Source organism: Cibotium barometz, chromosome 61, assembly GCF_041138505.1.
Source record: "Cibotium barometz isolate CiBa-2024 chromosome 61, ASM4113850v1, whole genome shotgun sequence".
NCBI lineage: Eukaryota > Viridiplantae > Streptophyta > Polypodiopsida > Cyatheales > Cibotiaceae > Cibotium > Cibotium barometz.
This window is the reverse complement of record NC_141106.1, coordinates 35,860,236-35,874,808: the sequence shown is the minus strand read 5'-3', so window position 1 is coordinate 35,874,808 and position 14,573 is coordinate 35,860,236.

Below are 14,573 nucleotides of genomic sequence, written 5' to 3'. Positions count from 1 at the left end.
AGGAATGTGTCAACCAATATGTGGTTAACACTTTTCCCTTAAGAATAGGAAAGTTACATGCTTTAATTATTGACCTCATATTTACTAGGCTAACGTATTATAATAAATCAAATAAATTAACTACACTACAAGAGTCCAAATAAATTAAATAAAAGGGTGTCTAAGTGAATGGCCGCCCGCAATGTCAAAATGGGTATGGCCATCACGCAAAAAATGGAGGAGATTTAACGAGCACTCATGCTAGCCCTACCGATCCTTTTTCAGGTATGTTGAATATGGAGTCGAGCTCATATTTACATCACAGCACCCAAGTCAGAGCAGCTGGGGTTTGACACGGCAAGTCCACAGTATAGTTCTTGCATGTGCAAGACCATGTAAGATCTTGACTGTTTCCACCTGCTAAAAATAACAATCATGGACCCATACCTGGTATGTAGCATGCAGGTTGAAAATTTTACCTGAGCACACTTTGATTGCTTAAAAAACGTGGGTGCATGTGTCGGATGGGAACAAGATTTAATATGCCTATAGACGGTGTACTAACTAGGCATATACTAGGTCTTATCTCAGTAGACCCTTTTTTTCCAAACGTGAACCCCCTCTGAGCCAATAGGGTTACAGTTGCTAGATCACCTGTTTGAAGTAGGTTTGATGTCCCTTGAATGCACAAACAATGTCCAATGAGGTCAAGGTTTGATATGCTAGTGCTTTTGTATGTGATGAAGCTTTGTGCATAAGCCCCTGGCATTTGGTCAAGCCTAAGGTAATGTTTTTCCCAAACATGGACCCCTGTATGCCTATGTCTAGCATCGGGTCAAATCTTTTGTATGTGATGAAGCTATGTGCATGAGCCCTTGGCATTTGATCAAGCCTAAGATGGGGTTCGACATGCTTGTAGTCAGGGCATTTGACAACCTATTTATGAGAGCTTGGAACCTTTCGGATAGGGTTTGACTTGGCTAGGATGTTTAGAATGGGTTAAAATTTGAAAATCCAGATCTTAGCACGTTGTTACCTGCTTTCCATTGTAATGGACCCAATTGGGTGTTGTTACAGGGCATTGTCGGCTAAAAATAGCAATTTGGCTTTCGAAAATGTAAAAAAATTAACTTTGGCTATTTTTAGTATGTTCCCACGGGCTAACTAACATATGATTGGAACCATAGAAGTTCCTTGTGGCACCCTAAACATGTGTACAAGGTTTGGTTTGGATTGGGTGTCAGATCTAATGCCATCCAATGGATTGATTGGAACAAGCAATTACTAAAAATAGACCCTCCATGATCCTAATCCTAACCAAACTTGGTATAAGTCATCAACATACATTCCATAATCCTCATGTTAAATCTCATTGAAAACCGACAATTGTGAGGCCAGTAGTTAGAGTACTGCCTTAAATTAGAGCCTAGGTCCAATATTATGACTATGTGAACGGGAGCTTAAAGAGAGCAGCTCCAAGTTGTACTTGGCCAAACTAGGTCAAACTTTGTAGAAAGCTGAGTAGGGATGCTGTAAACTCATATTCAAGAGCTTGAAGACTTCGGGCACCATTATATCCTAAATTTTGGCTAGACAAGATGTACTTTACATGTATTTAGCCAAGGTACAAAAACATGTCAGAGGCCCAATTGAAATAGTGTGAAAACATAGCAAACATGATTAGACGGACTCAAGACCTAACATGTACCAAGATCAGTGAACAATTTGCACACATACCAAAGGGCACTACCAAATGTTGACCAAAAGACCTTGTTTTTAGCAAACGTGGACCCCTAACCAAACAATCTACAAATTGCCCAAAAATTGATGTTTTTTACATGTTTATTGTCCTATTTTAGCAGCTAGGTAATCTAGAATGGAACCATGCTTGACATGCATGGAAACCTATGTGCAAAGCACATATCTGGTATGAGCATAGGGAAATCGGAGTAGACTATAGTTAAATTTTTAAGGGTCCTTTAGTTACTTGGAATAATTCAAGATTTGGTATGCCTGCAAAACAGTAAAAAGACTAAATGCTTACTAGAGAGTGAATCCATTTGATGAGAGGAAGCCTAGTTTCTTACCAAACGTAAACCCCTCATTGGGAGCAATATTACCTAGTTTAAAACGATGATTTTTAACAATTTGAAGCCTTGTGGAAGTAGGTAGACTATTCAGAATTGAACCAAAGTTAACGAGCCTGTAGTCCTAATTGTTTTGATATGCTAGGTATGTGCATGGGGCAATCTGAGTAGACTATAGTCAAATTTTACCAAACGAGAAGCTTTTACTGAGCAAGAGGTGAATGTAGTGTCTAGAGTCCAGTTCAATAGTAGAAAAGTTACCTTCCTTTGCCGCCCGGAATGGTTTGAGGCTTGGTATGCATCATGAGAAGCCATTGGAGTATACATACACCAGGGGATGCAGAAAACTGAAGGGAGTAAGCCCCTTTTTCTCCCAAACGTGGACCCCTTATGTGGGCATCTATCCAAAGGTGTCTGATCAAGGTTTTGAAGAGGTGTCTGATCAAAGTTTTAACAAGGTTTCCCTAACAAATGACCCCCTATCATCAGTATTTGTGAACCAAATCTTGTGTGCTTGTTGTAAAGGTACATGGGTAGATAGGTGGAAGACCCCTAAACTACCAAATATGGAGTTTTACTGCCTGTGTTTTTGACCTTTAATATGCATGTAGTCCATATAGGACTCTATACCCTTGTGAAAAACCCTATTGCCATACGACAGAAGAGCCCCATTTTACCAAACATGGAGCCCTTGGCAGGCCAGTTCACAATAGTCATGCACACTATGTTTTGAAGCTATGTTTATGTCATTTGACCATGGTGCCCCAACTTGAATTGGGTCAAACTTTGAAGAGGTGTTAATTGGTGTTAGAATAGGTTACATGCAAAACTTTGGTGCCTTCCAGCTTTCAAAAGACTCCATGATGATCAAACTTTGACTTTTCAATTGGGTTCTTTACCAATTTTACATTGGAGTTAATTCTAGAATTACTTTAATCTTGCTGAGGTCAGTGTAGATCCCTCTCTTGGACATAATATGTCCAAGGATTACACCATGTTTAACCACCATAAACTAACACTTTTCAAGATTGAGAGAGATTCGATAAAGTCTACACCTCAGGAAAACTTTAGGATTGAGAGAGATTCGATGAGGATTCGATAAAGTCTACACCTTAGGATTGAGAGATATTCAATAAAGTCTATACCTTAGGAAAACTTTACGTAAACAATTCAAATACTCCTTCCAAGGTGAGTGCACCCCAAGGTCATCCATAAAGATTTCAGAGAAACTTCTCTAGATAGTCCTTAAAAGCCGTACACATAAGTCTTTGGAATGTAGCTTGAGCATTGGTCAAACCAAAAGGCACGACCTTATAGGCACAAGTTTCCCATTGGATGATAAATGTTATCTTATGCTGATCAGCAAGATCTATTTATACCTGGTTATAGCCCGAGAAACCATCCAAGAAGCTATAGGCTTATTTTCTTGCCACCACTCGTTCTAATACTTGTTCAGTAAATGGTAAAGGAGGATAATGATCCTTAACTATCAACATTCACCTTTTTCATGTCAACACACACACGGAGTCTTCCATTCTTTTTAGGTACAACCATAATAGGAGAAACTTACTCAGTGTGTTTTATCTCATAAATGAAACCCACATTGAGCAATTTATCAATCTCCTCTCTAACCAATTTAGCATAGTTTTGATTCATAGGACGAGATCTTTGTTGCACTAGTCATGCGTCATCCATGATTTGAATAGTATACTTGTAGAATTCAAGAGGAACCCTTTCATGTTTGAGTATTTCTAAGAAAAAACATCTTTAAATTCCTTGAGAAGATCAATGAGATTATTCTCTTCTTGTAGACTGGTTTGGGATCTTCACCAAGGTCGACGATGTACACTTTCTTAATCTCGGTGGGGCCTTAAAATGATTGATGGTTTAGAGCCCTCGTCTTTTGTTTGTCGAGGTTCCTCACATTGCACAAAGCGTTCATCCAAATTATAATTCTTGAAATAATCAGGAATCTTCAAAGCATCTTCTTCCAACTATTCTTCTTCTTGGACCTTTCATTTCGTTTCTATTTCAAGTTTATTCCTTCTCTTTCTAGCAGACCTAGACAATATTTGTGAACTTTGGTCTTTAGACTCAGAACTAGTTGTCTGATTAAGAGATGCCGCCTCCATTTTATGAAATGGAACAACTTGGTTCATGTCATCACCTAAGGTTTCAGTCAATTCATCAAAGGATACCATGGTCCCAACATACTGAAGGAAACGCTTTTCATTTTCTAGCTCTGGATGGGGTGTTGGGTTGATAGCAATCGACTGGCCTTCTACGTATTTTTCTAAGCTTCTTCTTGGCTTTACAAATGCACTTAGAAATTTCCTCATTTAAACTTGTCCCATCAGGGTAAAAATCAATAGGATCACCATCTTGCAAAGAAGCAGTCATCATGTAAATTGGAATTCATGAATTTTGTTCCCATCTTGTTAGGAACTACGTCGATCATAGCCAACAATTGCATCCACTTCTCACAATAAGTGGGGTCCATAATAGAATCTCTTTCTGTTGTTCAAAAACTCCTACTTCAACTTTCCTTACACCAATGTCTATTCCCTCATCAATGAGCTTATTCTTTTCTACAAAGATTCTTCTTTCTAGTTTCGTAGCCTTATGCTTGCACATACATACGCTTCTTTCTATAGACTTTTCAGTATGAGATGTAGTATCTAAATCCAGCTCCAAAGGAGTTCGACTCCCTGGATGGGCTTTATGACTCACCAAATCTACCCTAATGATTTGTTCATTCTTTCGAAGGTAAATATGGTTTGTACCCCAGTCATGTATCATTCATAATCACCTCATAAATGGCCTTCCCAATATTATGTTTATAGTTGGTAGGATGTTGGAAATCCATGATTACAAATGTATGGGAAAAGCGCATACCATAGGTATCCATAGTTCTGTGAATGATCTTACCAAGCGGCTTGTCAATAGAGCCATTAACCATCTTAACTAATACAACTGTAGGTTCTAAAGGAGGTTCACCCCATCTCATCCAATAGGCTTTAGTTACGATACTAACATTAGCTCCACCATCAAGGATGGTAGAGACTTGAATTCCTTTATAGGAAATAGGAATGGTTGCATTAGTATCCTCTCCTTCGTAGTATTGATACTCTCGAGTTTGTTGATGGGAATACTCTGGTCATCCACCATGAGAGTCAAAATTATCATACCTATCAATATCAAATTCTCCCTCAAACTCCATGTCCAAGGACCCAATTGGGCATTTGTTCTTTAACCAATGTTATACAGATCCCCACAACGTAGGATTGTTTTATAAAATCTACCAATGTCATCTTGATAGGTGTTGACAAGAGGGATTGCAACATGTTAGATGTCCTAGGTTGTTTTGCATTTCTCACCTTTCTAGGAAGCCTTGGAAATCTCATAGATCTCACCGTCACTAGTGGGAATCCTCTTTCTTTTCCACACCCATCCTCAGAGTTCTCACCATTCTCCATGTAATTAGGAATCTTAGGAATATATCCTTTTACTAACCCTTCAAGAGGTTCAGTGGCATTGATGATAGAGGGAACTATAGATCTTAGAGGAAATCTATTTCTAAGATTCAACCAAAAACCATGAGACTCTAGCTGATCTTGATGATTGGGAATAGGGTTTATCAAGTTTTCAACTTGTCCTTGTGTATTTCCCAATGGCATTTCTTCACCATTTCCTTCATTGGGCAATTCAAAGAGGTTTAACTCCTTAGAGTCTCGAACTATCAATGTTGCATAGTCCTCATCATCCTTATGCAAGACTTCACTACTTGACTCTAGAATGACAGATAGTGGAGGTGGAGAAATAGGTTTTAGATTGGTCCATAAACACTTTCCAACTCTTATTGAGTCTTTTAAACCATCTCAATGGCTTTAACAATTTGTTCTTTTTCCTTAACAGGATTTGGGTATTGTTCTTTTTCCTTAACAGGATTTGGGTATTGCTCAAGCTTCTTAGAAAGCTTTTGAGGGTCAGCCTCGAAGCTATTCTCCATTGATCTTTTCACAAATGCAAATCCTCATCCTTAGGGATCAAAGGAAGAGACTCACTGGATGATGAAATCGATCTCCATTCATAATCTTTACTTTGTATTTTCTATTGCCAACTGTTATGGATTTATTTTTCTTAGCCATTCGTCTCTTAGCACTCTTGGAAGTTGAAGCTTTCATATCCCCAGTTTTAGCATTCTAGGCTTGAGCCCTTGTAGTCACAGCATGGATAGGACATAGTAAAAAATGTTCAGTGTCTCGATTTTGGAGTACACTCATCACATCTAATCCAGTAGTCTACCCTGAAGGATTGCTAGCACTAGCAGACTGTTATGTTTTGTAGGGGAAATCCTTGAGTAGGTGATCTACTCCGCACCCTAGACACCACCTCTCCAAAGGAGTAGGAGTAACAACCGTAGGAGCATCCTTATATGCTCTGTTAGGACATTTGGCTTTTATATGTGGACCTCCACAAGCATAGCAAGAGAATGGAGATCTCTGAGTCAAGGAGTTGATGTCCTTGCTTTTGTTGACCAGAATCATATTTAAGAAGGTGGTATACTCCTCAGAGTTAACCATGGTATAGGTAAGAGGCATGACTAGGTATTCCCTGTTTTCTAAAATTTCAATAGAAGAATCGTAGCTTGGTTCCATGGTAATGTTCTCCATGTCACTTTCGGGATCTTCCACCATTTGATGCATTTGGGTCACCCTAGGAGGGATTGGTTGTGGTGGCAAGATTGGAGGTGGTAAAGGGTTTGTACCTCCCCCTACCTGCACTTGACTTTGGGATTTCACTTGTGGTGTAGGTAACCAACAGTCTTTGTGGATCTAGTAAAGCAGTAGATCTAGGTGCTTGATTCATCCTTAAAGTGGGATTAAGCCAGTAACACGTATTGGTGTCATGATTACCCATGCAAGCACAATATCCACACCACAGGTTAGGTCTCGATTTGAGATGTGGGCATTCTATAGTCGTATGATTCACTTTACAGTATGCACACCAAACCATTTCCCTATGCTGATAGAGATGGGGATTGCTCGTCTCTTTTGGAACTATTTTAAACTCATCCTTCAGTTACTTTATCAGTCATCCAACCAAATTGTTAAAATGCAAGCAAAGTGATGAGCTATGGTGGATCAAATGCAAGAATCAACATCATTAACAAAGAGATTAGAGGATGATTAAGATGAGATTAGTGAGCAATTAATTGATAGCTTAATGTAGGCATGGATACTCAAAAACCAGCAAATTCTCATTAGGCCAATGCCTCAATTTATAGAGTTTACATCCACAAGATGCCAAGCATCTAATCCCACTGATCTCTCCTTGATTCACTCCACCTCTTTTGCTTGATTCTCTCCACCTCTTCACTTTTCCCAGAATATCTCCACTCATCCTAGAACTTCTCATGCTACCCTTTATTCTCTCCCAGTAGATACCTCTCACCTTTTCACTGCTTCTCACTCATTTACAGACTCTCTTTTACAGCCTCTTGCTAAGGGCTTGTTCCTGCACACACCCATTCACTCGTATATTTTAACACCTCCCCATCCTCCTTCTTTTCATCAGTTTTATGGCTTCGAGATCCACTTCTAGAAGGAGTCTTGAACGATGCTTTAGAACCATTAACCTCCTTTGGAGGTCCCAATATCTAAGGCACACTCATTGAACATCCTATATCTTCGAGTGTAGAGGGCATCATGAAGCTTCTCACTCTATAAACCCTCGAGGAATAAAGAGATCAACCAGGTCTGTGTGGCTGGGCCTTTCCTCACGTTCACAATGGTTATACAAGTACTTTTCTCGGTTGATGTATTCCCTCATAGATTCACTATCCTTTTGCTTCAGAGTGTTCAATTGATTAATTGAATTCCATTTGGCTCCAGTTATTACATAATGAATAAGTAAGGATTGTTTCAAGTCCTCATAGTAGGTGGCCTTGCTCTCTAGTTATAGAGTCCGGAACCATTTAGCTACACCTTGTTCAAGTGTGAAGCTAAACACTCTGATCTTTGTAGGATCATCATTTACACTCAATGCTTCACTTACTTGCTCGAAAGTTTCAATATGACCATGGGCATCACTTGTGCCACTGAACTTGGTCGTTGCTTTTGACACACTCCAAACGTTGGATGTTGTCCTATCTCGCTCACGTTCTCAAGGTAAAGGAGCACGCAAGTGAAGTTTGGCAGATGGTTCCCTACTTCCTGCTACTACCCTAGCAATAGCTTCAACCATTCTTATGGCATCATTGGTTGATAACATCCCTGCTAGAGGAGTTGTATGCCTCTAGAAATTGGTACATGTAGTCCCTCTCGCCCATGTACATCCACAGTTTGAAAACCACCCGCTCGAGTAGTGTGGACACTTGGGGTATCATATAATGGGTTTAGATTCTCGCTCCTGATAGGTTGAGCCATATGGATTAGTCTAGATGTGGTAGGTAGTCCCGTGCTAGTTGCAAAGGTAAACTCACCATATGAGAAAGGAGGTACCGTTGTGTGAACATAAGGTATGGAACAGGTCCCTTATCTCCCTCAATGTGAATTCCCTCTTCTCTTACCATTTCGCCTAGTAGTGCAGATGCATAGGGTTGATGCGTCCAGGAGTGTATGTAAACTCTAGAAATCCACTAGTAGCACTAATACCCCAAGTACCTTTGGATTGTGCCTCTTGCAGGACTTCTTTACCTTTACTAGTTCCAGGTAATGACTCACCAAATCCTGATTTGGTGAGTCACGTACAAATGGAGAATTCACGAGCTTTGTCTATAAGCTTAGTCGACCGTGACTTGCTCGATTTTAGATTAAAGACCCTATGGGCTTTGTCCATATATACATGCTTGCTTAGGGAAGCCACATAGCGTCTTTTCAATATTGTCGTGTCCTCTAGGACTCTTGCCCAATCACGTAGCATTGGTTTGCTCAAATTTGTTCGAGCAGGCTCACCAGGGATCTTAAGGAAAGGATTCAAGCATGCCTCAGACATTTTAAAAATGGGTTCTTGGAACCAAGAATCGTCACTTGATAAGGAAAGGCGATTTGACTCACTAAGATCTCCCAAGGTTAGTTGAGGCCCTGGAAGAGCTTCTTTTAATTGATTCTTGCTTACCAATAGGAGTGCGCGAAGCTTTGGCCGATGCACTTCTTAAAGAGTAAGCAACAATCACTCTACCACTTCTCAAGAGCATTAAAAAAGTGTGCCCAAACAAGTCTAAAACTCAAAAGGGCTTAGTTTAGTCAGTTATTGGTCTTTTTCTCAACATCAGTTAGACCAATGATGTTGGAGTTAAAATAAACTAGACAAGTACCAAGTCCAAAGTGTAATTGGAGACTCGATAAACTGGGTTCCATAGAAAAATGACCAATTGGCTCACTGGAGTCAAACAAAGACTTTTCTACCCTTTGAAGAAGGGTTTTTAACCAGCTCATATTCTCTTCCTGCTAGAAAAATGCTAACTCTGCTAAAGTAGGGTTGTAGGGCCAAGGGCTACTTCCACCCAAGTGCTTGCTCCAAACCAATAATTTATCCAATAACAACAGTCAAGGGAATAAGGGCTGAAAATGAGTCCAAAATAAACTAAATTTTCAGCTTAGTAAAGTCCGTTTTTGGAGGGCACTAAACAAAGAGTCCAATCCGTGTGTAGCTTAGTATGGTTGTAGTTCAACCTATTTTCAATAGGCTTGGCACTTTGAGCTCTTGTTTGGGATTCTCACTTATTATTTATAGTAGCTCAAGGAGCCGAAAATGGTAAATTTTTATTTTTGGCATATTGGGACCAGACTTGGTAGGGTCCTCGTCCTTAAGGTTAGTAACACCAGGAAAAAGTCAAAATTGAGTTTGGACGTGGAGGCTCTCTGAAGTTGCATCTTTTCACATAGGGTCAACTTGATTGGGCTATAACTTTTGACTCCAAACTTCGATTAGGGTGTTCAAGTAGTCAAAAACTATTTATAGAAAACAAGAAATCCAAACCTGCACAATTTGTGCAGTTCTGGATTCTCTATCAAAAGTTATAGTTCATGGAACTGTAACTTTTTACAGGGTTTCCCTTTGTTTTCTTTGTGGTCTCCCTTGTATTGATAATAGAGGGTACTTCAATAGAGGATAAGGGAGTGTAAACACACCCTTGGGGGGGCCCAACTATGATCCAATCCTCAACAAATCCTTGCAAGGTTTGTTTAATCCCCTTACTAAGGAAATCAAACTGAAGCTTCTCTCTAAGGAGGTTTTTTGTGAGACTCAAATGCAAAACTGGCTTGGAAGAGTTTTTGAGCATGTCACACAACTAGCATATTAAAGCACTTCTCCTAGGCTAGATGTGCTAGGCTAATAGCCCCTATAAATTTTTCTCCATCTACCAACCCTTGGTGGAATCGGTTAAGTAGCTTGGCTACTAGAGCCCAGCCAAACACTCTTAACGTTGCAACACACTTGGCAAGAGAACTTGCACTTTTGGAGTTTCTGCAAATGAATCAGGAATGATCTAGTCACTCCATGGCTTGGTATGGTCATAGTAATTTATGAGCTCTACAAGCCTCATTCCCAAGGTTGAGATTCACGAATCTCTATGGCTAATTATAGCTAGCTTGAAAAACCAACTTGAATAAGGTACCTAAAATAGCAAATTTCTAAATTTGGCCAATCGGGGTGAGACTTGGTAGGAAGTTAGTCCAAGGTATCCTTAGCCTAAGACAAAAGTCATAATTGAGTTTGGATACCTAGTGTGAGCACAAAATCCAAACGCGGAGGCTCCCAGGCCCCTCTTGGACAACTCCTTCCTAGACAAGGTAAACTTTGGACATCGTAATTTTTAACTCCAAACTCCGATTGTGGTGTTCAAGTAGTCAAAAGTTATTTACAAAAACAAGGAACACAAATCTACAAAAACTATGTCAGAAAAACAAAAAACAAGGAATACAAATCTACAAAAATCTACAAAAACAAGGAATACAAATCTACAAAAATCTACAAAAACAAGGAATACAAAAACTATGCAGAACTGGACTCTATGTCAAAAGTTATTGTAGTTCAGGGAACTAAAACTTTTCGACCCTATTCTTAAGCGCTTTCCCTGACCCAAATGACTCCTCCATTACTTAAGTTGACTATTTTGTAGCTTAGATATGATAAGCTAGGATAAAATCGTGCATGAGTTAGATTCTAGAGCTTACTTGTAGAGCTCAACATCTCTTGATATCTCGTAAAGCGTCTCAAATGTCGAATGAATCGTGTCTCTCGAAGCTCATCCACCACTGGCTCTCTTGTGCACTTAAATCTTGTACTAATTCTTCTTAAAAACTCAAATGATACAAGGGTTAGCAAAAAGTTAAAAAAATTGACAATATTTCAGTTCTTTACCAAGTGCAAGTGTGGACACACTAGGACTTACAAACAGTGACCGAAAGAGTGTGTTGCTAAAGAGTGCCAGCGAGGGATGAGAGTACAAAAGCCTTACCGTACTTACCGTGGCCTGACACTCTCGTTGGTGATGCCCCTGTATCTTTGGTTGAGCTGCTAGCACTTATTGGAGATGATCCTAGTCAGCTCGAAGTAGCTCCACCTTGCTCACCAAAAGATGAGACTTGCCTTGAATCTAAGATCTTGAGAAGTGGTGTTTGAGGGGGTTTGTATGCCCTCAAACTAAATTCTTTTCTTGCAAAGATAATAGATTAGGACACTTACTAGTACTTACCTTATTTTGGTGGTTGTTGAGTATGCTTACCAAGAATATGAGAAGCTCGTCCACAAGTCCCTACGGGTTAATCCAAAAATCAAACTAAAACCACTCCAACATTCACAAAAAAACAAGCAATTTTCAGCCATACTCAAATTTAAGTGAAATTTTAGAAGTGAAAAAAAAGCCAAATGCACTTGGGGGATTGTAGATATTGTCGGGTTGATTCCAAATATGTGCGTGGATACAAAATCAGACACTCGGTTGGAGAGATAAGAGCTCCTGCCAACCACCGCCGTAGGCCACATTCTCCTCACACTGAGCTTACAGAGAGTGACTAAAACGTGCAAAATAACTTCCAACTCCCTCAATAGTACATGGAATGGATAAATATCAATTAGAAGCAATTAAAAACTCTAAATTCATTCAAGAGAAGCACCAAACATGATTAAATTGAGTTAAACTTAATTAATATATTAATCACCCTATTAATTACCTCAAAAATTCAAGATTGATCAAATGTAATTTTCAGGCTTGAAATAACTTGATTTAGGTGTCCTGATTCCAAAGCCAAGCTTGGATTTTGGATTAGAGTCCTATTAATTGAGTTATTAAGAGATTAAGCTCACTAATCTCTCTTTTCAAAGTAATTAGTAAATGCTTAATCTAATGCAAAATGCATGAAATGCAAGTCTAAATGCATCTATTATGCTTAGAATTCAAAGCTATTAACTACTACATGGATTAATTAGTTAGTTTTTACGCTAAATATCTAATTTTGGATTAATTAAGCACTTTGTAAATAGGCTTTAAGCCAAAAAAATGAAAATCATATTTCATCCAATATTAATGCAAATGCAAGTTTAGATGCTACTGTAATGATGGAAATGCAATGCTAATAGCTAATGTATTAATCTGGTATAGTAAGATTAAAGCCAAAAAACCTAATTTGGGGTTAATTAAGCCTATTGTTAATGAGCCTCCTGCAAAAACAAAAATGAGATTTATTTTTTCATCATTGAACAACCAAAAACCACACAAAAAATAACAAATCCCACACACTAAAACCACATTAACCAAGAAAAACAACCCACACAACAAATACAAAACCAACCAATCTTATCTCTTCCTTTTACCCTTCCTTCTCTTACCCACATTAACCAAGAAAAACAACCCACACAACAAATAAAAATACAAAACCAACCAACCTTATCTCTTCCTTTTCCCCTTCCTTCTCTTACCTTATTCACTCTGTGTACACACACACAGTGGGCAAAAATGGAAGAAAATACAAGAGAAAGTACTAGAAGCAAGAATGCAACTAAGATTTAAGCCCTTACCTCCCTAGCAGCGGCGTCAATGTTAAACTTATTTCACCACACTCTCAAAAAGAAAACTCAAGCAATGGCATTATGCAACCACCAATGAAAGGCTCAACATGACAGAAAGAGAGGAAACAACTTACTTGTTGTGGGGATGCAAGGGAAATCCCTTTAGAGCTTCCTAAGGGAGGCTTTCCAACCACTTAGAGAAGTAGAGCTAACTTACCTCCCACCGCTTGTCACTCACCAAACAATGTTTGTGTTGATTCTCTTGTGATGCAACCCAATAACCTACAAGCAACTCTCACTCACACACGCTAGCAAGTGGATAAGAGCAAGAGAACACAAGAGCTCTAAGATTGCACAAGGGAAGTGTGTGTTCTCATTTCTTACCTTGTTATTTATACAAAACTTATAAGTGGCCGGGCACCCAAACTTAGATGGCTATTGTGTAAAAATGCGAACTATGTGTATCTACACTTACTAGTATACATGTGTATGTGATGCCAGCATTACACTTAGCTCGAACATCCCTTGTTTACATAATGATGCGCTCATTTGAGCGAGAAAAATCCGTAAGATAATACATGAAGTGCTAAAAAACTCGCTCGGGTGGACAAAACATTACAAGTGACCCAATTAAAGTAATCTGATGATGCCAATCACTTGTTACGCTTAGACGGACTTTGAAAAATTAATTGGTGGGCCCACCTAAGTCAACCGCCAAGTTAACCGCCATCGAAGATGCAGTTAACCCTCAAACTTGGGTGAGCACACCCGTAAAGATCGGATGGATACTTAATGGCATTTCTCGTTCCACGAGCATGTGGTAGTGAGCTAGTATGAGCTCTCTAGTGTTATAATGTATCGATGTATTATGAGATAAAGCAATATACAAGCAATAGGCCAAATAGAAGCTTTGATCACTTGCCTGGCTGCACTGTAAGTGTGTGTGAATACTTATGGCCATATATATAAGGCAATTTCTCTCATAATGCAAGTACACTCTCGCAATGGAGCTTTCCCTCTTGCTAAGTCTCTCTCAACTCTTCTCTATAATGCATGCTAGTGAGTGTGTGTGAGTGATTTGAGGTGAGGAGAGAATAGTGCATGTAGGGCAACACGATAACGTGACAACGCTCACGAGAGAAGGTGAATGGTAAGCTATGGTGGTGTTGAGCTTGGAGACCTCAAGTCATGGCCATCGGAAAGATTCTCCCCACCCACGACATGGTTTGCTTGAACCTATCTCTTAGTCTTAACATGGATGGATAGGTACAACAAATGCAACCTCTCCCTCCTCACCCGCATCACGTAGGGTTAGGCAGTGAACTAGGCTTACCACTTTCACCATGAGCTCCATAGCATCCGCGCTAACTTGGCTGGCAAGTTTGGGGCTACCATGATCCTCACAAAAGTCCTATACTATGCTATAGGTTGGGAAGAGCTCCCCGAATGATATAGCCTACCAAAGCACCACCACTTGAGGAGGCCTCCTCT